This window comes from Protopterus annectens, chromosome 2.part0 (genome assembly GCF_019279795.1).
Source record: "Protopterus annectens isolate FY-2018-M chromosome 2.part0, PAN1.0, whole genome shotgun sequence".
Lineage (NCBI taxonomy): Eukaryota > Metazoa > Chordata > Ceratodontiformes > Protopteridae > Protopterus > Protopterus annectens.
Window position 1 is genome coordinate 1552149306 of NC_056728.1, and position 26804 is coordinate 1552176109.

Below are 26804 nucleotides of genomic sequence, written 5' to 3' on the forward strand. Positions count from 1 at the left end.
TGAAACAGATTAAATTTAACCATAGGTGTGTGGGTTTGCCCATCGCTTAGCTACGGTTAATGCAGTTTAAATGGCACAAGAGTATGAAAAGCAAGATATATGCAAATTAACCAGTACAGCAATAGTGTAGTGGGCAGAGCATTCACCTTACGAGCAGTCATTCCCGGTTCGAGTCCCACTCCAGTACATTACATTTTCCATGTCAAATCACTTTATGACCAATATTTTAGTTGCATAACCGACCAAACATATATTTGTCAACTGGAGTCCTGCATTAAATGCAGATGTGAGGTGCCATTGTCATAATGTTGCAAAGTGCACAGATAATCACAACTGCCCCATACAGTATATGTACACAGGAATCAGGGATACAAATGGAAGGTAAAATGTGTACTGGATAATAACTGCATAAAGATTCCTAATCCACCACCTTCCCAAGAACCACTACACATTACTATCTAAATTAGTGCAATGGTAAGTGGGAATAAGCACTAGTAAACAAGTATAAGCACTATTAAGCAGTAGTAAGCATATGTAAGAAGTAGTAAGCGAGTTTCAGCCCATTTGTGTGGGGGTAAGCAATGCGCACACAGGTTAAGCAATATTGACGCTAACTCTCTGTAAGCATATTTAACCGGAGGTTAGCATTGCTTACCTTCGTGCAAACCCACACAAACCTGCACAAACCCACTTACAATTACTTAAAAGTGCCTTAAGCACTCTGTATGCATCAGCCACTGTTCTGGCCAGAAACAAAACAAACAGCCTTTGCAGGTCTTGAACGCAGGACTCTGTACACCATAGTCACAGTAGTTAACCACTAAGCCATCATAGCAGTACACAGGATTGAGGTATCACCAAACAGATCCTCACTATAGGCAATTCAAACTGAACATGTGAAAGGAATCTATATACAGATTTATGTTGTATAACCTACTACATAACATAAATATGTGAACTGGAGTACTGAATTAAACCCAGATGTGAGGTGTCATTGTAATAAAGGGTTGAGATCCCCTAATAAACACTAGGACCCCATACAGTGTACATACACATGAATCATGGATCACAAACACATATATAACATGTAATGAATAATAAATCAATGCCAAAAAGCAAATATAATGCAACTTAAATATTGAGCAAAGCTAAGCATTGCACAGCCCAGCTTAGTAGGTATAAGCAATGTATTGGGCAGTTAACTCAGTCTGCCCATTGGTGTACCCCATTAAGCAATGCCAGCCATAACTTAGCCTTTTCAAAACTGTCCAATCACAGCAAAGTGCAGGAAATCGGTCCTATTTAAACCCAGCAGGTGGGAATACATCTCATTACTGGTTGTAGCTTCCCCTTGTAGGCAATATGCCTGGAATGGGAGAGGGTGTGTGCTTTTGGGCGCAGCGCTGGGGCATCCAGGAGTGCAGAGTCATGGCAGGACTCCTTGTGAAAGACCATGCCCAGAGACTGCTGCAGGGCTAGTATCAGGGTTCCCAACATAAAGTGGAGGCCTGGGACCACCTCGCACATGACCTCACCAGTGCCACTGGCATACCCCAAACTGGTGAGCAGGCCAGGCATCACTATGCCGACCTGAAGCGATGAAAGTGGGATCTCTTGGATCAGTGGATCCAAGAGGATAGGAGGACAGGGGAAGTCCCAGTCATGTGTAGTTATCAGTCCACTACCTGTTTAATAATCGCCAGCTCATATATATTATGGATAGGTATAGCAAAATATTCCTCTTATGTCCTTCACAGTGGCAAGTAAGCGGGCTACTAAGCAGGAGGCCCATGGATGCCGCTTAGAGAAATTGTGACGCAAGGCAGGTTAGTAATACTCGTGCATGTACTGTAATAGGAAATAAATCTAAAAGTAGTAGTAAGTTAATTGTCTGTATAAATCTTGTATTGTTTAAGGCATGTAATGTATACAAACCAAAAAAGAAAGTCCATGATGAGGGAAGTTTAAAACAACAGTACTTTATTGTGACAACCCAGAAATGTAAAGCAGACCGGATTCTATAAATTCCTATTTCACCCATTATAAACATCTCACTCCACCCCATAAACAACAGGTCGCCCTATTTGGGGACAAATTAGTGGGCTAAATTTCGTGTGGGCATTGTAGTGCCTGTGCACATGTTTTTCAAACTAAAGAATTTACCAGAAATAACTCTTCCAAGGTTTATCAAATACGCTGCTAAGGTAATTGCAGTACCAATTGAGTAATTTATTTGGCAAAGTGTTTTTGTTCTGCATTTTATGTAGGACAAACGTCTCACCCTTTGAGATTTAGGATTAGTGAACATCTTGGTGATATTAAATGTAAGAGGCTATCAAATGCTTTATATAAACATACTATAACCCATAAAACTGCCAAGTTTCAATTTGCTATTATAGATAAAATCCAAGGAAATAAATCATGCAAAACAGGATGGCATTCTATTTTAAATGAAAAAGAATCAAGTTGGATTGTCAGGCTGGGTGCTTTGTTTAAGCCAGGCCTTAATGAACTCAGTTAATTTGGTTTCAACCAATAAACTAAAGACTCTTACTTCTAGTGCACTATTTAATGGTTGCATTAATCATTATTAGTTTATGCACTGAGGAAGGCTTTGTTACTGCTGAAACCTGCCTGCTTTAGATTTTTGGGTTACCACGATAAAGTACTATTGTGTTAAACTTTCCTGATGCTGGACTTTCTTTTTTGGTTCTTATGGATTACTTGGTTTAGTCCATGCACCTTATCTCACTTGCATGGTTTTGAGAGTGCATGTACTGCATACATCAGAGAATATGGCAGGAAGAGTCTCATATAGGTTGTATGTAAATAAAAGTATAATAGCCTGACAATAAAGGTCAAACTGCTGAACTGCATGTGTTTACTCTGGTATCATATGGTAATGCAGACTTGCAATCACTTATTAGTGCTGTTGCATTAAGCACTGTTACCCACACTGTGCAACATAAATTAAATGTGTAGGAATGTCTGCATATGACTGGTGTAATCCCAAGAGGTCATATAGTAGAACTGAGAGAGACATAGACAGAAAACAGTGAAAAGACAGACAACAAAATCCAAATATCACACTTGACTGCGATGTGAACTGTTGTATTTTTAGTACATACAGCCATGGTTCAAATCCTGGGAGTGGAAGTAGGCTACATACATAATCATACCCCACAACCCTACAGATATGACCCGAATGTCCAGTAAATTAGTCCACATCTGCTGCTTGTCACCCTGTCCTCCTGGGAAATCAGTGGGATGATCACTGTCATTTAGGCAGCAAACAAGAAATACAACTGATTGTCACACATCTATAAGAACAAACCTGTCACTCAACAACTCCCCAAAATGTTATGAGAGTAATAAGCCAATTATGTCCCATCTACACCCCCATGTTGTCAAGCTGTGACCAGAGTGTGTACAGTAACAGAGTGAGATGTATGTGCATAATACTAATGTGGAATCTGGTAATCTGTGTGGCAACATTCAGGTAGTGCTAACAAACATTGCTCCCACAGGTCCATCAGATACAAACACTGTGCCTAGAAATACAAGAATGATACCCTGTACTGGTACTGTTTACTCTGGAATTGTATGGCATTGTGAGTGTTGCAGTTGCTCTGAATAATACGGTATCACTCATCACTGTCACCCGCACTGTGCTACATAATATAACTGTCTAGAAAATCCTGTACAAGAGTGTTGTAATTCACTAATGGTTTAAGAGGGTAATAGTCAAAATATGTCCCGGTTCACCTGCATTTGGTGAAGACATGCCCAGAGTCTGTGTAAAAAGAGATGGACAAGTATGTGCATAACATCAACCTTGAATCTGGGAGTATGTGTAGAAACAGTTAGTGTTAGCAAACAATTCCTACACAGGTATACCAGGTAAGAGGTGTATACTGCAGGTAAAACCAGTTCATGTATATAGTTGTCAACAGTCATACCACTGTCCAAAGTAAGGCAATAGGTCAGTGTACTAATACTTGTAAGGTACAGATAGCAGCACTGACTAGGAAAGTAATGCGAACTACAGGAATATACTAATTGTTAATTGACATCTTTCTCTCCCCACCCACCATATCAGCTACAATAAACTAAATACCCAACTCAGTTGGTATGTATGACTTAACTGTAATGTTGGGACATATGTCCTATTGTTCGATAATTATTTAAATCTGTTTCTATGCATGTGCTATGTTGAAATACACCCAAATTGGTGGCATGGTGCCATCAATGTACCTGCATGCTGCTGTAATTACCACTGTGGTTCCATATATGCATGTGTTCTGTTTGCTATGCAACTGTTCCATATCTGGTATCTGGGTTAATGGGAATATCTATGCATGAAAGCAAGGAAACCAAAGAACAAGGCAGAAGCCCTCACAGTCCTAAACGCAATTTAATAAAACAGAAAATCACAGCGTTTTCGCCACACACATATGGTGGCTTCTTCAGAGGATACAAAGGCAACCAAACACAAGCAGTTAAATACTAAAAGTTAATTGAAGTCAACTGCTATCAATTAACCACAAATTATGCAACAAGATGCCTGCATTAAACTGAAGAAGTAAAATGCAAAAAGCCTCAGGCATAGTTTAAATACATGCTAAACTGTTAATGTAGTTAAAAGACTGTGACAATACAAAAAGACACAATATTTTGACACAGTCAAACCCAAGTAAAATTCAGTATATTTCCCAAGAAATAAAAATACACAAGAAAAAAGTGTCACAAAATCATATGTACATTTAAAAAGCAAAATGCTAAATAGTCATTCCCAAGTATACATTATTTTAAAAAGGGGAACGACATAATAAAACAAGTGAATAACTTTTTACTAAAAATTAATATAAATTCCAAAGATGTAGACAACCCACATCTAAAGTGTGACCTTAAAATTAAGTAAAAGTACTAAGTGTGAATATAACAACCTAAGCCAAACCCTGCTAGGTCAAATACCAACAAAAAGGTAGGAAACAGTGCCACCAAGTGGCTTGACACTGTACCCACACATAGTGGGCTAATGCAAAAAGGACTAAGTCAAAAGTATCAAGGCAAGTATGATTCTTAAAATAAGAAGGGAACAACTATCTCATATACGATTTTAATTTGAGATAAGGTGCAATATTACAGCTTTCATTCAACCCCGGAGGGTAGAAAGCGTTAAGCTTAAGTTGCCAAAGCAATTCATTTGTCTCAAGTATAAGAGCACTAGGTCCACCACGAGGATGAACAGGGAGGTGGTCAATCCCCATGAAAGAGAAAGCATGCCCAGGAAAAGAACAGATATGCTTGGCAAGGGCATTATCAAGTCTCTTATTCCTGATGGCATATAAGTGCTGATACAATCTGTCTTTAAGCCTTCTGTCCGTCTTTCCGACGTAGAATGCTGGACAGCATGTGCAAAAAGCAATATAAACTACTGTTTTCGTATCACAGGAAATACGATGATGTATAAAATATTTCCTTCCTTCAATGCAAAAACTACTACCTGTTTTAATATGTGAGCAGAAGTTACAGAAGCCGCAGGCAAAAGAACCATTAATTCTAGCACTACAGGTGCCATAAGGAGTTTGTAACAATTCTTTGATGTTTCTACCTCTTCTAAACACTACAACAGGTCTATCACCTAACTTCTCACCTACAGGTGCATTACTGGTGATAAAAAACCAGTTTTTGAACAAAATGTTCTGTATTGCATACGAGTTCACCCCAAATGTGGAAATGAAACTACAAGTAGAGGCCCTATGAGAGGCAGGTTCAATAGGAGACGTGGCATCGGAAAAGTTGCCAGAGGCACTAGATCTACGGACCGCCACAGTGCAAGGCAACTCTTCTTGAAGCAAGAGAGGTCTGTAAAACCCACTATTTCTTTTATTCAAGACTTCTTCTATTAGTTCAGACACAAGAGTAGCTGGATAGCCACGGTTGACAAAGAGATTTGTCAAAAATTGACATTCAACGTTAAAGTCTGACAATTGACTACAAATTCTCACGGCCCTCACAAGCTGCCCTTTGACTATTGCTTTTCTAAGTTTAAAGGGGTGAGAACTGGTATAATGAAGGAAGGAATTCACGTATGTATCTTTCCTGTAAATTGTGGAAATTAACCTTCCTGTAATACCGTCCCTAGTCAGTTTTACATCAAGGTAATTCATACTAACACCATCAAACTGAAAAGTAAATTTAAGAAACGGTGTTGTACTATTGATGTAATCGACAAAACTCTGTGCTGTTAAATGATCACCCCTAAAAAGAATAAAAATGTCATCAAGGTAACAAGTATAGTAGAAAAGTTTACCATTCCACTCTGAGTTGTTTAAAACAAAATTTCTTTCCCAATAGGACATAAAAGGTTGGCTACTTGCCCCACATGGGAGCCCATGGCAACCTCTTTTGAATGTAAATGTCTTTTTCAAACAGGAAATAATTTGATGACAAAATGATGTTAAGCAACTCAGTAACATTATTAATGACATTAGTAGGAGCCTGAAGCTCACGCAAAAGCAAGTCAATCCACTCAATGGCCTCCTGGTGTGGTATGGATGTATAAAGATCGACCACATCTATGGTCAAAAAGTTAACATCCATATCCAACTCAAGCCCATTTAGGTCAGAAAGAAAAGACCATGAGTCTTTACAAATAGTAGGTACACTGTCAACATACTGGTTCAGTAAAGTATCCACGAATTTTGAACAAGGGTAGGTGAGGGAAAGCCTACCATCTATCAGTGCCCTCATAGGTGGATCCCCAAGGTTTTTGTGAATCTTGGGGATTCCAAACATGACAGGGGTCTTGGCGTAGAGAATGTCTATATATTTATATGTCTCCTCATCTATTCTGCCATTGATGAAAAAATCCCTCAGGTAACCCCTAATCCTACTGGCACTGATATTCATCTCGTTGACAGATGAGATTTCATATGAGTCAGAATCAAGGACCCTGTGCATTCTTTCTACATAGTCAGCATGCTCAAAGATGGCCAAACCGCCACCTTTATCAGGCTTGATGATCCTGACCCCGACATTGCGGAGGTCACGTAATGCTTCAAGTTGGTCCTTGGAAATATTGAAGCGGCTAGTACCAACACAAGGCCGCTTCAATAAAAACCTGATGTCCAACTCACAGGCACTCTCAAACATTTTTAGGACCACATGGAGGGGCGGGTTGAAAGTACTAGGCAGTTTCAGCTTCGAGACCAGGGAGTCTGTGGAAAAGTTAAACAGAAGTTTCAAATTTAGTTTACGTACATAACATTTTAAATCCAATAACACCCTGGCCAAGTCGCATTTGATAGAAGGTACAAAAGTATTACCCAAGGCTAACAGTTCGACAATTTCTGGTTCAAGGGTAAGGTGTGAAAAATTATAAACTACAGGAATATACTAATTGTTAATTGACATCTTTCATTCCCCCCCCACCATATCAGCTACAATAAACTAAATACCCAACTCAATTGGTATGTATGACTTAACTGTAATGTTGGGACATATGTCCTATTGTTCGATAATTATTTAAATCTGTTTCTATGCATGTGCTATGTTGAAATACACCCAAATTGGTGGCATGGTGCCATCAATGTACCTGCATGCTGCTGTAATTACCACTGTGGTTCCATATATGCATGTGTTCTGTTTGCTATGCAACTGTTCCATATCTGGTATCTGGGTTAATGGGAATATCTATGCATGCTATTATACCTAATCCTGGAATGTGTTGACTATTATTAACCCACATATGTTGATAAAACATAAACACCATAGCACGTATGGGAATGCAGGTCCCAGCGGACCCACTTGTCCCACCTCAGCTGGCCATGGCACCAAGCACCAGCACGTCTGGGGCCCAACCCAGGACTTCCTCATCCATTGGTCCTAAACAACCTTTGGGTGGAGCCGCCTAAGGGGATGGGGCTTGCCCCACCCTGGGAGCGAGCACAGACAGGAACCTGCCACCGATTGCCAGGTCTGGGTCATGGTGCATAGCGAGCTCAACCAGGAGTTTGGAGATCTGCTACACCAGCTCGAGGGCCATGTGTCATGACTAGAGGGTCAGCCTGGCTTTCCAACTCAGCCCCCAGCACAGCCACCTTCGGGGCTGTGAAGGTGCAGTGGTGACTGCCCATGGGTGGGAACCTCAGTCCCACTGTTTCCACTAGGGGGCTCAAGGGCATCCAATTTCCCAACACTCCTCCCCATCAAGGTGTTTAACCCCCACATGTGCCATATACCGCCCCTGTATGTGTCTTGTTTGTCTTGTCTCTTAACATACCCAACCTACCTCCCCAAATATACCTAATATCTCTCCCCAACATCTCACTCTCACCTGAAAAAAAAAGAAAAATGGCAATCTGCTCCCAAAAAAAATCTCGCCCCATACATCAACATATTATTGTTGTCCTCATCCCTCTCTCAGGAGTTTGAGAGTCCAAATCTATCCCCAAATTCAGTGTATATGCACAGCTGTTGCTGTAGAAAAAATGGTCAGCTATAGACCTTCTCTACACTGTTCCTGCACATCCCTAACTATTTTCCATACTATTTTTCCCTCTTTGTGCCCCGTTTTCACCACTTTCCTAGCAAACCTTTTTTTCTTTTAAAGAAATTAGCATGGGCATAAGCAGGAGTAAGCACCTTTAAGCAGCAGCAAGTGGGTTTAAGCCTGTTTGCGTGGGGGGTAAGCAATGGCTACACAGGTTAAGCAATTTAGAAGATAACTGAGTGTAAGAAACTGTAACTGGAGGTTAGCAGTGCTTACCTCCACGCAAACCTGCTTACAACTGGCTTAATTACTCTGTAGCCAACAGACCTTGTTCTGCCCAGCAACATAGGCTAAAACTCAGGACCCTGCACTCCATAACCAAAGCGATTTACCACTAAGCCATGTCAGATATACATACTCCTGCTGTTTTTACGAACATATCATACAGCACAGTCATTCAACAGTATAGGAAATGGGTTCTCTATTAGAAATCCGAAAAGACTTTAGCACGAACGTTCACATGAGCGAAAATGCCGGGAATCGAAACTGTGATTGTGGGGTCATGTTACAGTGAGGAGTGGGATATTTGCCCTTTCCTCACTGTAGTGTGACCTTGGAGTTAGAATATATAGTTAGCAGGGGGTGTGGGAGGAGCAGCCCCCCCACAATAGCAAGTTCGATTACCGGCATTTTCGCTCATGTGGGCATTCGAGCTAAAGTCTTTTATATATAGACCCCATGAAATGTATTTATACATGTAGCTGTGTGTGTGTGTGTGTGTGTGTGTGTGTGTGTGTGTGTGTGTGTGTGTGTGTGTGTGTGTGTGTGCATGTGTGTATGTATGTATGTATATATATATATATATATATATATATATATATATATATATATATATATATATATATCTAGGGTCATATTAGAACACTGAACATTCAAAATGTCGAGTGTTCTAATATCGAACCCTAGCAATCGAAAAAAAAAAAACATTGAACATTCGGAACAGCTAATTTTTTCCTAGAAAACAATTCGCTATTCCAAAACACATACACACAACACAAGCACACCAAACAAACAGCAGTCCACACACATAGACCTAAACTCTTACACCTAACCCTACACTAAACTATACATATACCACTAAGTATCCACTTACCTTAACCCAAACCCTAACCCTAAGGTCTATCACTATGGCACAGTCACCTTATCCGTGCCCTAACCCTAACTCACCTAACCAGCCCAATCCCACACGTCCACACAATCGCACACTTATCTGACCCGCGCCCTAACCCTAACTCACCTAACCCACCCTAATCCACACGTCCACACAATCGCACACTTAACTGAACCTGACCCGTAACTTTCCACTAGAGCGCTGAAAATACCGAAGCAACAGAAATGGACAACCAAATTATTTCCCTAGGAAAGAATTTCGTTTCCTGTTACTTCGATATTTTCAGTGGGTCGATATTAGAACACTCGACATTTCAAATGTTCGGTGTTCTAATATAGATATATATATATATATATATATATATATATATATATATATATATATATATAGATATATATATATTTGTATATATAGATATATATGTCTGCACATCCTATGTGTACAGATATACCTATGTATGTTGCTATATATGTAGATATCTATAACTATATGTGCATACATATCTATTCAGATATACCTGTTTATGTCGCTATATATGAAGATATCCATAAGTATATGTGCATATGTATCTGTATCTGTATATGTGTAGACACATATTGCTGTGTTTATGTATATATTTGAGTGTTTATATGTATATATATATATATCCATATATGTATGTCGATATGTATATGTGTATATATCTATATAGATATAGGGATAAAAATATATACATATATGTTTACCATATGTCCAGAACATGGAGTGGAGTCCTACCTCAGCACCAATAGTCCCAACCTCTTAGTGCAAGGGGATGTCATGTATGTACTGCAGGTATATATGTTGACTGTTGCTACTGTAATAGGGGTTGTATTAACAGACATGTTGTGTGTGGGAGGTCACATCTGCTTTTGACATGTGCATCATTGGCTACTGACAGACATCCTAAGAACATCACAGTACAGAGCCACTGCTAGCACATTTATGATCTTGTGGACTACAGCAGAGATATGACCAATATATGTGGACAGTCTGGCACTCTGTGGTCAGTCCAGAGGTGTACACATATCCCCTTCATGCGAGACATGTGGACCACCCCTTCCGCTGTGGATATTAACAGCAATGTACTTGGGTATATCATGTAAATACTGGACTACATATGCCCACACAGTTTATGCATGCACACATGCTAGTCTGTCCTAACACATAATAACTGATGGTGCGGGGGTCACATGTCCACATACTACCCAGTAGTTAATGACATACATCTGTACAGAATCCCACTGCTTTGTCAGAAATACACAACAGTTATGATGGCCTGGCAGCAGTATGTCTTGAAAATAACTGGACATAGCATTTTGCGTAATTACACTAAGCTGCTAGGCATGCCATAAAGCACTGCACAAACTACAGGCAGACTGTCACAACACTGGACTACATTTTGTATGGGGGAATACACTTGTACCTGCAATTATAGCAGGCTCTACACGCATGTCACAGCACAGAGTAACAGACACCTGTGAGAAAGTGCAAACCCACAACCAATGTAAACACAGCCACAGATGGTACAAAAGCTTAATATGACATTATATGGACTGTCTGATAAACACCATCCTCATATGTGCCACTCAAACGCTAACCCTACATACACTAGGTCATGGCACTGTATGGTCTGATGGCTGTCTGTGGTATGGGACACGTGTGTCTGGCCCTACAGACATGTGAGCCAATAGGGTACCATACACTGTAGCAGCATCTAACATCAGATAGAACAGGACCAAGAGCAATGGCATTTCCACAGTCTGTGCACAGCCCAAGGTATGTATGCGCAATACACATACTGTCGACAATCATCCTAAGTACACAGACCCCAGTACTGTACACACCGCTGCAAAATGGCCAAGTTATATCCTCAGAAACAACCCCTAATATACATAACATGTCTAGCAGTCTGATATCTGACTGGCTTGTTATCAGGCATGATGTCAATAAATCATGATGTACAGAACATATGCACCTCTTACTGCATGACATATGTACAAAGGTTTACAGACTTGTGGGTGGAGCTATGAACACTGCCCCAATATTGGCATGTTGCTGTGATAACTTCATGCATTGACTGTCGTGCCAGGGTTTGTTGTGACATATGTCCTATGAGGGATATGAAGTCGGTAACTCTCATGGCTGTCATCATGTACTGACTGCAATCCTCACACTATGCTTCTGCAGTTCTCAGATAGGTGTTCTGTGAGTAACATGAGAATCAAAAGGCTCCACACACTCCCCAGTCTGCAGATGACCCTACAGATGGGAGTTTCTTTAAAAACATAGCACTGTCATGACAGGTATTAAAACATGTAGACCAGCCATATCCACAGACACCCTGTTAGACCAACATCACTCCAAATGCAGAATAGCAACACTTACATTCTGTAGTCATGTCAAGCACATCCCCCTCCTGTCTGTTTGCCTGTTTCCTCAATGTATGTTGTTAGAGGTAAATCCCAAAACCATCTGTGATGCTGTTTGCCAAACACCAGATCTAGGTCCTGCTCACAGTGAATGAAAAGGACCAACACCAACATGATGTTCCTAGATATTAGAGTGTGTTTCCATGCAATCTGCAATGGGGATGTTACCACAGCTGTTCCACATACAATCAGCTAGAGGAGGACGGCAATTCATGCAGAGGCCATCAGCTGATCATGAGCATCACTTATAAAACACAAGCCACTGCCTAAGCAAAGCAGGTGTACTTTTCCACATCCAAGAAAAAATCATGTACCCATGAATTGCCACATAGGTGGCAGGACACTAAACATCGAAAGTGTGATGAGAGACTTAGGGACACAGGTGGACAGTGGTCTCACTTTCGGTAACCACATTGCCACAACAGTCAGGAAATCCTTTTATGTGGCACACCTCAGCACTAAGGGCTTTTCATCCAGAATAAAGGAGGTCATTGTCCCACTGTACTCATCCCTCATTAGACCCATTATAGAGTATAATGCCCCGTTTGGTATGTACCCCACAAGACATCTGCAACAGCTTGAAAGGCCACAGAAATACCTCACTAAAAGAATCACAGGCCTAAAGCAGATGCCATATACTGACCGTCTAAAAAAACTCCAGCTATACTCTGTGGCATATCGTCTACTCAGAGGTGATCTCTGCTTAACATACAAGGCCACGTCAAACCCTGAGCTGTTGGACATGCTCCACTTAAAGAAATCCCAATCTCTCAGAGCCACATGCTCCAGGGATATAAACCTTGTCATCACAATGAACAAAACATGCTAGAGGGATAGGTTCCTGACCCAGAAACTCCCCATACTCTGGAATAGACTGACCATACATATCAAGCAGAGGGCTTCATTGGCCCTCTTCAAAAGGAACCTTGATGATTGGATTGGAGATAGGAAATTCACCCCGGGGATCATGTCAGTCGCCCTGCTAGACAGGGGCCTGGAGAAGTAAATATTGTGGGAAGAAATATCCAGGGAATTGTTATGGCTAGGCTTGCATAGGCTCTAGGGCCAATAGCCTCGTACCAACCTATGAACCTATGAACAGAGAGGCAGTTAGAGAGACAAAGACAAAGTAAGTCAAGGAGGGAGTGGGGGAGTAAAACCTAAGCATGCTTGTGTCACACACCTACCGGTACAGGGTTTCAAACTCCTGACTGACTATGTTTTGCTTTTACATGTCTATGTAGTTACTGCATGCACCACATAGCTTACATGTTAAAGAGCTGTCCAAACATATATGTGATGGTGAGTGACATCTGCAACAGTGATATAGTAGCGATATGGCAGGTGTAGTACACTTGCCTGTCCACATGAACCGGTGTCAGCATCAATACAGCCACACTCTCTCAGGGACTCACACACATTGACACACTTGGCAAGGTCTGGAATACAGTTCGTGACCAGTTTGTTTGCCACAATACAGTAATGCAGAGGTATCACATGCACAACAGGGGTTATCCGGAGGTTATATGGGCAAAGGGTATGTGAAGGTGTCTGACATCAGACAGCATGCTTCAGTATGCCAATGGGAGTTGTAGTGAGTGTAAATGTGGACAAGAGCATCATACTCCACACACACATAGACACAGGGTGTCAGCACTGACATGCATGGGTTCATTGCTTCATGGGTGTGTAGTGGTTGACTGTGTCAGAAGACTATACAAGGCTAGGTGAAGGGTATACCATGGCATCAGGCCACATGACAATGGTCTGCAGTGTGGCTCAGGGGTGTAGTGTCTGGATTGGCCCACAGAGGTGGGTATTGTATTCACCATCCAGTCACCTGGGTTACTATTGTGTGTGGCCAGTGCTGTACAATGCTTGCATGTATGTGTTCTTTAGTCCATGACATGGACGGTGTCTGGGATGTGCAAATGTTCCACATGTATGTACAGTGACATGTGGAACCTTACCTGGAGTGTCTGGCCCATGTTGTGTACACAGATTATCATCAGATGTACCAGTCCTGGACTCATGTGGCGGGAACTGGTAATAGACAACAGGTTGACCCTGCACCTACATTGATAGCATGATACAGATATTCCCTGGTGTCAGTGGCATCTGTCCATACAGGGCGTGTGTTTAAGTCATGGTATGTCCTTTGTGGGTCACATTTGATGCACCACAGGTGTTGCAGGCATCCAGTGGGGAACATACTGAAGGTGCACTTTCTGCAAGTACGTGCCTATTGTACTGATGGACAGGGTGCCATGCCCTCTGTAGTCCACTGCAATCACACCATGGTTACTATCTGTGGGCAGTATGCAGGGTACTACCAACATAGCGGTTGTTGCCTAGGCAATTGTGTTTGTGTATGAGACATGGGTTGAAAGTGTTCTATGAGTAATACAAGGGTTGCTTACTTTGTTCGCCAGACATTGATGTCACATGTAGGGGTATGGATTCGCACCCCAGCCTCTCGGCTATTTGACATCTGTTATCCTAGTAAGGTGGACATTGTGACATATAATATGGTCACCATACAAGCGATTTGCAAAACCTGCTTCACAATGAGTCCAGTTGTTACACACTCACAGCCACCTCCACACAAGATACAAATGACAAACACAGACACACACTTGCCATGTCTGGGATTAGAACTCCTACCTAACTATTTTATCACACTACAGCATTCCACAGTTGTAGGATGTGCCATGGAGATCATTGGACTACTTCGTCCCCAAAGGTGTATTTCACTGGAAATGACATCAGCATGCTTGCCAAAGAAAGTCAATGGAAGTTGTAGTGACTGTGAATGGCCTCTAAAGCATTTCACCCTACACAGGCAAAGAAACACACACACAAAAATCCACACTTGCCATGTCTGGGAATAGAACCCCTGCCAGACTATTATATCATACTACAGCATTACATTGTTATAGGACACGCCACAGAGATTACTGGAGTATTACTTCCCCAAAGAAGTATTTCACTGGGAATGACATTAACAAGCTTGCCAAAGTAGGTCAATAGAGGTTGTAGTGACTGTGAATGGCTTCAAAAGCATTGCACCCTACACAGGCAAAGAAACACACACATCCACACTTGCTATGTCTGGAAATTGAACCCCTACCAAACTACAGCATTACTCTGTTATAGGACATGCCACAGAGATTACTGGAGTACTCCTTCCACAAAGGTGTATTTCACTGGGAATGACATCAGTAGGCTTGCCAAAGTAGGTAAATGGAGGTTTTGTTGACTATGAATGTCCTCAAAAGCATTGCACCCTACACAGACAAACAAACACACACACAAACATCCACACTTGCCATGTCTGGGGATAGAACCCCTACCAAACTACTATATCACACTACAGTATTACGCAATTATAGGACACACCATGGAGATTACTAGGCTAGTCTTTTTCCAAAGGTGTATTTCAAAGTGAATGGCATCAGCAGGCTTGCCAAAGTAGGGCATTTGAATTGTAGTGAGTGTGACTAGCCTAAATAGCATTGCTCCCTACACAGACATAAACATACACACAACTGCGATGTGTGGGATTAGAACTGTTACCTAACTAGTTTATCACACTACAGCATTACGCATTTATAGGGCATGCCACAGAGAGTACTGGTCTACTCCTTTCCCAAAGGTGTATTTCAAAGTAAATGACATCAGCAGGCTTGCCAAAGTAGGGCATTTGAATTGCATTGAGTGTGACTAGCCTAAAAGCAATGCTCCCTACACAGAAAGAAATACACACACAGTTGCCATGTTTGGGTTTAGAACTCTTTCCTAACTAGGTTATCACACTACAGCATTACACAGTTATAGGACATGCCACAGATATTACTGGGCTACTTCTTTCTCAAAGGTGTATTTCAAAGTGAATGACATCAGCAGGCTTGCCATAGTTGGGCTATGGGGAGGGCAGTGTGTGAGCATGTGCCATAACCCATTCATCTAGAGGTAGACACACCACACTCAGGCACATGCAGGTTTATATTCCGCAGGTACATGTATACAACTGCTAGATGACTACTGCCTTGTACAGTCATGCTGCACAGCTAGCACTAGCACCACAGAGTCTTTAATGCTGAAGGATACTAGTGGTTAATTTCTACAGTGAGTGACATTTACACATCATGTGGTTGTAGCCATTTGGCTGTGTGATGGGTGGGACAGGCCTCATGATGGAAGATTCTTTGTCACTGTCACTCTCTTCCAGACATCTATATATGTGTACTTTTGGCATATTATAGTGTGTTGTCCTTGGATATATGTGTGTATTCCTATACAATGTCTGTGCAAAGCATAACTGGTGCATACTGAGGAGTGTATGCACTAACATCTGCAACTGTCAGATATGTATGGTCCACTGTTGTTGGCAGACATGGGCTTTATTTAAGTGTGTGAGCATGCCCAGTATGACCTTTCAGTATGTTGTTGTCTGACATTACCTTAATTTATCTGCGTGTGAGCATGCCCAATATGCCCTTCTGCATTTAATATGTGTATCCATTCCAGGTAGTTTGTACTCCAGTGCAGACCTTTGTGTTTTATACCTACAGCTAGCAAACTGTTTCTGCAGGATATCTGTAGATCACTTGGCAATATGGGGTCAAACTGTGTGAGGGATAGTGTGTACTGTAGTTGATTGGGACTGTGCTGCTTCTGATACATGGTACTGATGTTGGCAGAGATATTCAGACATGTTTACTGTTATACACTATGATGTTTTATGTCTTAAAATACTGTCAGGTGGACATTTTTGCTCACAGTGATGTCCTGGGGGACAATGGTGACTGCAACTGTGTCCAGTATTGTGGTCAAATGCCTAAATATTCATGGAAAGTTATGCCATTCTGGAGGGGGAGCTGCAGACACTTGCTGCTGGGTCTTTGTAATTGGTTCAGCACCTTGGTACAGTGATGGCAGAGGATCCCATATTTGTACATCCATCGACGTGACAGTATGGCCTTATGTTGCTGTGGCTATACCTCACAGCTGTACAGATTCACACAGATTACCCAGAGGCAGGGGTCATAAGTCAGGAAATTTCCCCTATTGTGGTTTGTAGCCACCCATTTTTGTGTTTGCAGCCAGAGATATTATGTGCACATGGCTGTGAGTCAGACTTTGCACATTCCATGCTGCCCATGCTCCCACCCCATCTCTATTATTCTATCCTCTTCCATACATTACGCATGCATTCTCTGATACTTTCCCTATAGTTATCACCTCATCAAAGCTGTGTTTTAGTGTTAGTCCACAGCTCATGCAGTGGGATATGGTGGATATCTTACTGTGGTTTGTCCACATGGCCTTGCATATGGCTTATGTGGAGTGTGTTATGTTGTTATTTGGGTGTCCATGACATAACATACATTGGCAGTACAGGTGAGACGTGGGCCTTTGGCAGCAGCCTGTTGGCCATTTGGTGATGATACAGGCCAGCTCTAGCAGGCCATTGCATTCTGTCAGTCCTACAGTCCCAGACTGCCATACAGTATAGTCCCCTGGGGTGACAGGGTAGGTGTGCTGGGTGTTCATGCCAATACTTTCTATCAGTATTGACCAGGTGGTGTGAATGCTGGCAGGGTGCTGCTTAACGCTAGGGACACACCTGCATGGGACACCTGCACTGCATGCTGCATTCTTTCACTATTGCCATACACAGGTGGGGGTCATACTATACCCATTCCCAACAGCAGGGATAAGACCGGAGAGGTACCTGTGGGTGGTGTTTAGGTGAGCTGGGTGCATGTGTGCTATGGACACTACTTGTATCTGACTCATAGATATGCATAGGGCATTCCAGTTATGCTGGCTTGTGCAGGGACATCAGCTGTTTCCAATACATCAGTCCTATCACCTTTGTGATATGCAAGTGTCCGACCAGATGACATTGGTATTCCCTACTACAAACCCAGATAATGTGATGCATACCTGTATGTTCAATTGCAAGGGTGTGTCCATTTCACGGTTACACATTATATACTGTATGTCTGGGATACATTTCCCTGTGTTCTGCTTGTATATCTAGCCCAACAGTCATGCCATGTCCATCTTTCAGATGGTGACACATATTACCGCCTACATTTACAATGGCTTACTGCTAGCATGTGTTATACTGGGGAGCATTGTCTATGGCACTGCAGTTGTGAGGACTTGGCCCCATCATTGGCAGTAGTGGGCAATGGCCACCAGGTCAAACCTCAACATGCATACATACTGACCACTCTCACACAATAAGAAACACACACCAACCTAACACACGCATACCTGCATATTGTACAAATGCTACAATCTATCCTGCTACCTTGGCCACCTCAGGTCATCTGTGCTCCACTGGTATTATACCTACACATACATGTTACTACATTTCTACATAGGATTGGGGGGGGGCACACCTGACAATGTGTCTACATTGGATTGGGGAGGGCACACCAGACTGTTACTACATTTCTAAATAGGACTGGGGGCACACCTGACTGTTTCTACATTTCTACATAGGATTGCGGGGGGGGGGGCACACCTGGCTGTTACTACATTTCAACTTAGGACTGGGGGGGGCACACCTACCTGTTACTACATTTCTACTTAGGATTGGGGGTGGGGAACATCTAACTGTTTCTACATTTCTACATAGGATTGTGGGGGCATACCTGACTTTTACGACATTTCTACTTAGGATTGGGGGGAATGGCACTCCGGACTGTTACTACATTTCTCCATAGGATTGGGGGATACACCTGACACTTGTACACATTTGCTATGACTGTACTTGTATGTCAGGTACTCCATTTCATTCTGTATTGTAACCTATCATGCTAACTAGAGGCATATACTGCAGGTCTTAGGTTTGATTGACCTACATATCGGTTTCTGACTTCCTACCCTTCAGAACTCGCATCTCACTGCCTGACCTGATGTAGTCTGTCTGTGTAGGCCTGGGGGGGAGGTTATCCATAGCCATCATTCAGAAGCCTTAGTTATTATTTTTTTTGCAACTGTTTTCCATGCCAATGGAAATGGACATATATTTGGGCATTGGCATGCTTTCAACATAATATCCACCCTTTATTTGGAGCTGTCATGGCTCCATTTTGTAGTTTGCAGAAATGTACTCAGTTACTATCCGAGTACATTTCTGCACAATACACTAGTCCTACACTGCTGGCTGCCAGCTTCTTGGATCACAAATTCACCTCATTTGCATGGATTTCACTTGTGAATGGGGTAATTTGCATACTGGAGCTGAGTCCGTGCAGGACTAGTACAGGAGCGCTCATGCACATCCATTCAGCTTATTCTTGGATCGCACGTCCATGCAGCTTAATCCAGGATTGCACGGCTGACATATTGCCTGCTGGAGCTCCTGCACTAGTCCTGCACACCGTGCAGGCTTGCTGAATCCAGGGGACTATGTAAAAATTTCCAAGTGAAAATTTTCCAGTATAATGCAGATGTAGTCTTATCTGCAGATTTTAGTATTACTTTCTTGTAATCTTCAGAAAATTCATAATTGTTAATTTCTGAGGAGAACTTCCATTAGGAATTGTCTAAGTATATGAACTCTAACTTAATAATTTTATAAATTTGTGACAGATATGATTCATTTTTCAATGCAATGTTATTGATATTTATTTAAAAAAATCCAATAATTTGTGGAACAATGTCTCATCTAGGTTAAATATCTTATTTACCTCTGCATTCACAAAGTCAATAAATATTTGTAAAATTAACCAAGTCTGAGAATCTGAGAATCTTGATTGTATTTGGACTTTAAATTTTCATCAGTATATACATCACTACCATTTAAGAATCAATACCAATAAATTAAATTACTTTGTTGTTTCAATATTAGCATTTTGTTGTAGTCATGAATTTCCAAAGCAGACATTTGTATATACTATTCAAAACATAGATTATATTAAGTCTTTAATACAATGGCTAGAATATGTGAACTTTTGGAAAGAGGAAATGATGCTATTTAAATAGGGAAGGGGTGTAATGCCATTTACACAAACATCTTTTAATAACCAGATAAAACTGTTAGGTACTATTTGTTTATAACTGATTGTGATATAGTTATTATTTACTAGTAATATTTTTGATGCTTTGTTTCCATTTTGAATCATAAGAGGAATTTATCCACAATATTATAACTTTTACAGTTGTTGAACTAGCATACCGTTGAATGTCAAGAAATCCTATTCCACCATTATCCCAGCTTTTGTGTGTCTTCAAAGGAAATTTTGCTTTTCAGGATGCCCAAAAATTCAGTCGAATATTATTTATCTTATTATTATTATTATTATTATTATTATTATTATTATTATTATTATTTTTTTGGTGGAGATAGTACTAAAGATTGTAAGACAAGTGATATTTTATGGAGACTTACCATCTTAATAAGCATTAATCATTCTTCCATGGTAAAGAATAATCTGTTCCAATTTGTGATGAAACTTAAAATGTTATCAACAACCTGTTCAAAGTTTGCTTGCACCATTTCTTTACTATTAGACATAGTGGTCATTTGATTGCTATTCCAGTTTAAGTTAGAATATGTTTGGATGCTGTTTTTATTTTTATTTGTTTATTAATTAATAATGTACTTGTTTTATGATGATTAAAGCTTAAGTTTGACATTCTTCAAACTGACTCATAGAGCTAATTACATGCTCTAATGATTTTTCTATATTTCCTATTGTTAGTAAAATATCATCAGCAAAGAGTTGAATCTTTAGCTTAAAATCTTCTTTCATTTTGATACCATTAATGTTCCTATAAGATCTAATACTATTAGCAAAATGTTCTATAGCTAATACAAAAAATAAAAGTGATAATGTGCAGCCTTGTTTTGTGCCTTTTTGTAATTTAAAGGAATTAGAAAGAAAAGGACCTATTTAAAAAAAATCATAAGAGTTGTATATCCTAGAAATTAATGCAATTAGCTCAGGAGAAAAATTATACACTTTAAATGTTTTAATCAGGTACAACCAATTAATGTGTGAAAAGCCTTATCTAAATTGAGAGTAATGATAGAAAGTTATTTCTTATTTTTATTTGCATTGTCTGTTAATGTATGTATTCTTATTCTATTATCCTGTACTTTAAAATAAACCATTTTGATCATCATTAATTAGTTTAGGTATAAGTAGCTTAATTCTTCTAGCTAAAATGGACATGAAAATCTTATAGTCCATATTTAAAAGTGAAATGGGTCTTTATGATGAACACTTTGTAGGATCCTTATCTTGTTTTAAAATAGGTGATATAAATTAATAGTTCCATGATGCGGGACTTCAGCAGTTTTTTTAAATTCCTCTGTAGACCTTATCTAATATTTTAACTGCATTATCTGGTAGTATTTTATATAGTTCCGGTATAAGACTATGTAAGCCTGGCTCCTTATAATTTTTTAACTTGCATTTGATCTTTTATTTCTTTTAAAGTGAATAGTCTATCATTTTTTATTTCTTTACTTGTTAATTTATTATGTATATTTCCCTTAAAAAGTTTCAACTATATCAGCATTATCTAGGTTATTTGTATTATTGTTTATATTTTCATAAAATATTTTATGGCCCTCAAGAATACCCTTAATATCTGTTCTACTTTCTTTTTTATTATTTATGTATCTTGCAATTTCTTATTTATGATTTAGTTTATCTATTTTCTTTGATCAAAGAACAAGTTTATGCAAGCTTAAATGGTTTACTGAATATGCCTGAAGTTTAAGTTTTTCCAGGTTTATTGAAATTGTATGATTTAGAATTTCCACATAACTTATATTTAAGTTTTTAACTTCAGACTGACTGATAATGTAATTTGGTTTTAGATTTCATGTTGGTGTGTCTATTTTGACTTGTAGTTTATTCAATTCCTTGTCTCATTCTCTTGTTTTGCTAATATACTATCTTGTAAATTTTCCATTTAAGTAAGCCTTTGGTGATTCCTTCAGGGCAATGTCATTTACTTCACCATTCATGTTTATTTCTAGGAAATTTTTGATCTCTTTAACATACCAATGCTTGAATCCTTTTATTTTAATAATGTACTCTGGTAGTCTCCTGTGATGTATTAAATTGTCAGTGTTTAAAATAATATTATACGATTATAGCATTATGGTTTGATAACAAACATGAAACTTGAAATTTCTCTGATATGTACTAACAGATTGTTTGAGACAAAATTTTTATCAATATTTGTTTGTGTTCCATATCTATATGAATAATGGGTACATTGAAGTGAGTCCATTTTCCTTAGCTCATATATATATATCCTTTAAATTCATTAGATTTAAAAGATTTTTAAGTGTTTGGCTGAAGATATTATTCTTAGCTTTCTACCTGCAGTGAAATATTTGTCTGATAAAATACAATTAAATTCACAAGCCATTATGACTTCACCCTTCATGTAATAGGCTATAGTATCTAAGTCGTTTTTTGCATCTTTAGCTTCAATACCTGAATCCGATGAGCTCACCAATGCATATAGTTTCCTATTCCACTCAATTATAACAATACTTAATGTGCCATTTCTATCAAGATAGGTATATTTTACTTTAGGCATTACTGGTGAGTTCTTCCATAAAATGAGGATGCCTCTCCTTTTAGCTAAAAGGCTAGAACCTACTAAAATCAAGTAATTCTTTAAAGAAAGTTCATTTAAATATTTATTAAGCAAATGTGTTTCCTATAGAAATACAATTTGAGCTTTATGTTATTGAAAACATTTTAAAAGACTCCTCCTCTTTACTGGATTATTCAATCCATTAATATTAATAGATATGCATTTAAAATCAGACATTTATATAAGAGAGAAAAAGCACAGGTATTATGAAACTCCATTTATGTACAGTACTTATTATATACTTTATATATAACAATAGGAAATCTTCAGCTATGGACACAGCTTTTGAAACACATAACACATAAACACATACCTCTGTCATGGCTTAGTGGTAAATCACTTTGTCTATGGTGTTCAGGGTCCTGGGTTCGAGCCTTGTGGTGGCTGTTGATTTACAGGGGTCCAGGGAAGTAAACAGTGTGGGAAGAAATAGCCAGGGAATTGTTATGGCTAGGCTTGTATAGGCCCTAGGGCTGATAGCCTAGTACCAACCTATGAACCTATAAAAAATTCCCTAATAATGTAACCTAAAACATTCCACCATGGAATAATGTATTCTTAGCTTGTTGAAAAAGGTGAAGAGTCTACCTCTCAAGCTCTCCATTAGACTAACAAAGCTTAGCTCATGCTTCTGATTTATATTAATATGTCGCATTTTTTTAGTATGCATCATCTTAATAAAAGCCCGTCCGTGAGTCATAAGAAAAAAAGGTTGACCAAACTGAATATCAATGCAATCATCTTTCCCTGTACCTTATCTTCCTGGTCTACTATAGGGAGGAAGTCAGTCATTATTTTCATATTTATTAATTTATAGGTCAGATGATTTTTATATTTTTTTCTATTTTATTTACTATGTGTAAAGTTGTATTTCGAATCATAAGTTCATAAATAAGTATCAGGCTAACTGTCCTTGTGGGCTATTCCAAGCCCAGCCAATTACCCCTTCTGACAACCAAATGCTGCATATTGTACCTGTAAGGTGAACACCTTAACCACTATACCACCCTCCCATCCTTGTAGACATATTTATATTCTTTAACTATACACTTATTTACTTATTCTGATGTTTTTCTATTTCTGTTTGTATACTATGTCTTGCACTATTGCTATATTCCTAGGTTTTATATTTTCGTTATAATCCTAGTGTAGAGTATCATATAATAGTACATTTGTATTTACCTTTATATATTTTATACTCTTTAATCAGGTACTACTGTTAGAATCAGTCTTATTTTTTCCTTAAATGTTATGCCTAATAGTATCTAAGCAAACATCTGAAAAATCTTCCCTTTTAAGAATCAAACTTTCCATAATAATTTGTTCTGAGATATTAAGTTTTGGTATCATTATAAAGAGACAATAACAGAGAAACAAAGTCCTGCATTTTTTTATCAGAAGAGTCATTCTATAGGCCAGTATATAAACTACCCTTTTGGTATACTGTAAGCATTCAGAACTATTTTTAATAACTGTCAGGGGTTTAGAATGCAATTCACTGTCTTTTGCTTATTATCTAACTTGTATTCATTGACAACTTAGCATATGATTCAAAATATTATGATTATTTACTTTTGACAGGAAGAAGTAACCTTGACAGTTCTTAGACTTTTAGTACTCCCACAGCATCAAAAAAGTCCTCATGATTCTAATTAAGCTGCTTTAAGGTGGTCCTCAAGACAAGGGCTTGGAAATGAACAGTTTATCACCTAGCATTCACATTAAAACATCCACAAATGCATCCAAGCCATCTCCACTCCACACATCAGTCCCCCAAACCATTCCAAACCACTAACATTTCAAAGAATGTTAACCAATAAAATGTTATTGTATTTAAAGAAATAATATTTAATGATTTATTAAGCACTATTTGTATGAGCTGTTTAATATAAAGCAGACTGCATTTTTTAAAGGAGACATAGCATATAAACTCCATTAAAAGAATGACAGTTATGTGTGATTCAGGTTTAACTTGTAAAAATGTGAGTATTACTCTAATTATTTGATAACATTCCAGTAATAACTTTTATATATGTAAGAAACTATATTTTTATACTTTGTTTATAGCATAGTATAACTTTCCTGGGTGCTATTGCATGTCAAGTATGCTGTCAGTATCAAGCATCCAGAACTATGTAATAACTGACAGTGGTTTAAAATGCAATTCACTGTCTTTTCCTTATTATCTAACTTGTATTATCTGACATCTTAGCATATGACCAAAATGTTATGATTATTTGCTTTTAGATAGGAAGAAGTAACCTGGACAGTTCTTAGAATTTTCCAGAACTCCCGCAGCATCACAAAAGTGTGCATGACTCTAAATTGTTTCAAGCTGGTTTTCATGGAAGGGCTTGAAAATGAACAGTCCATAAGTTACAATTCACAGAAAAACACCTACAAGTGAATCCAAGCCACCTCAACACCACATACCAATCTGTCAAACCCCCTCCAAACTACCAAAAAACAACAAACTCTCAAAGTATACCAATCACCAAAAAGCCATTGAACTCAAAGAAATAATATTTAATGATTCAGCAAGCACTATTTGTGTGAGATGTTTAATAAAAAGCAGACTGACATTTTTAAAGCAAACATAGCATATGAACTTGCTTTGAAAGAATGACAGTTATGTGTGGTCAAGGTTTAACTCGTAGGAGTGTGAGAGTTATGCTAATTATTTTATATCATTCCAATAGTAACTTTTATATATGTAAAAAACTATATATTTTTATACTTTTTTATAATATTGCATGTCGTTCCTGGGAGCTATTGCATGTCAAGTATACTATCAGTAGCACACTACTGGATCATTTTAAGAACCCAGAATGCAACTTAACATGCTGTTTTAGTGTCATTTGTTGCATCTTTTGTTATATTTAATAGTACATTACTCAGCTATGCCAAGATATCAGAGTGTGCTGCCTAACATAAGTTTTATCATAACAATGATTAACTTTTAATAATATGAACAGTTTAACATTTTAAACTCTAAGTTAAAATAAGTGGCTTTAATTTCATATATAGCTAAATGAATCAAACTCTAACATTTTAAAAAGGGAACTAGTAACCATTTGAAGTAGAGATAGAAATAAATAAATGATTTACCTTATAAAAAGTAATATGCAGCACCTATTCATAAGAATTCAAGCACTTATTTAATTAATAAGAATTCCTAACCATGAAATATATTTATTTTTATTTGTCCTTCAATCTTTTACTCCCCCAGATTCTGCAAACTCTGCACGGTATGCAGGAACAGTGCAGGAGCTCCAGGAGGCAATATGTCCACCATGCGATCCAGAAATAAGCTGCAGGGACGAGCATGAGTGCTCCTGCACTATTCCTGCATGGACTCAGCTCCTGTATCCAATTTACCCCATTTGCAGGTGAAAACCTTGCATATGAGGTGAATTTGTGATCTAGGAAGCTGTCAGCCAGCTGTGCAGGGCTAGTGTAGTGTGCAGAAATGTACTCTGTTACTAACCAAGTACATTTTTGCAAACTACATAACAGAGCCATGACAGCTCCATATAAAGTGTGTATATTATGAGAAAGCATGCCAATGGCCAAACATAAGGCCATTGGCATGGAAAACAGTTTCAAAAATAAAAAAAAACTTTTATTTTTTTAGCCGATTTAGGCTGTTTAAGCATAGGGCAGCAGTACGCAAATGGGATCGGGCCAAATATATAAAAAAGAACCTGAAATAAGCATTCTAACCAAAATCACTATTTTGCCATTATACTCAATGGCAGGCAGAAGACAACATGGCCAGTGAATAGTGGCTGCTAAGGGGGGAGTCTCAGTGTAGGACCTGTAACTATGCATTAACAAGCAATCCTATGCAAATGAGGGTAATGATACTAAACCCCAGATTTTCCCTCAGTTGCTAGTCAGCACCCAACAGTGTAAGTGCAGGAATAGCATGGTTCAAGCCTAAGAGTTAGCTGACATCATGGGGGTTGTCAGGCATACTGTAAGTAGACTGGAGCCCTGTGGCTCGGGTTTGCTATAGCTTAGCAGAGCTAAGCAAGGG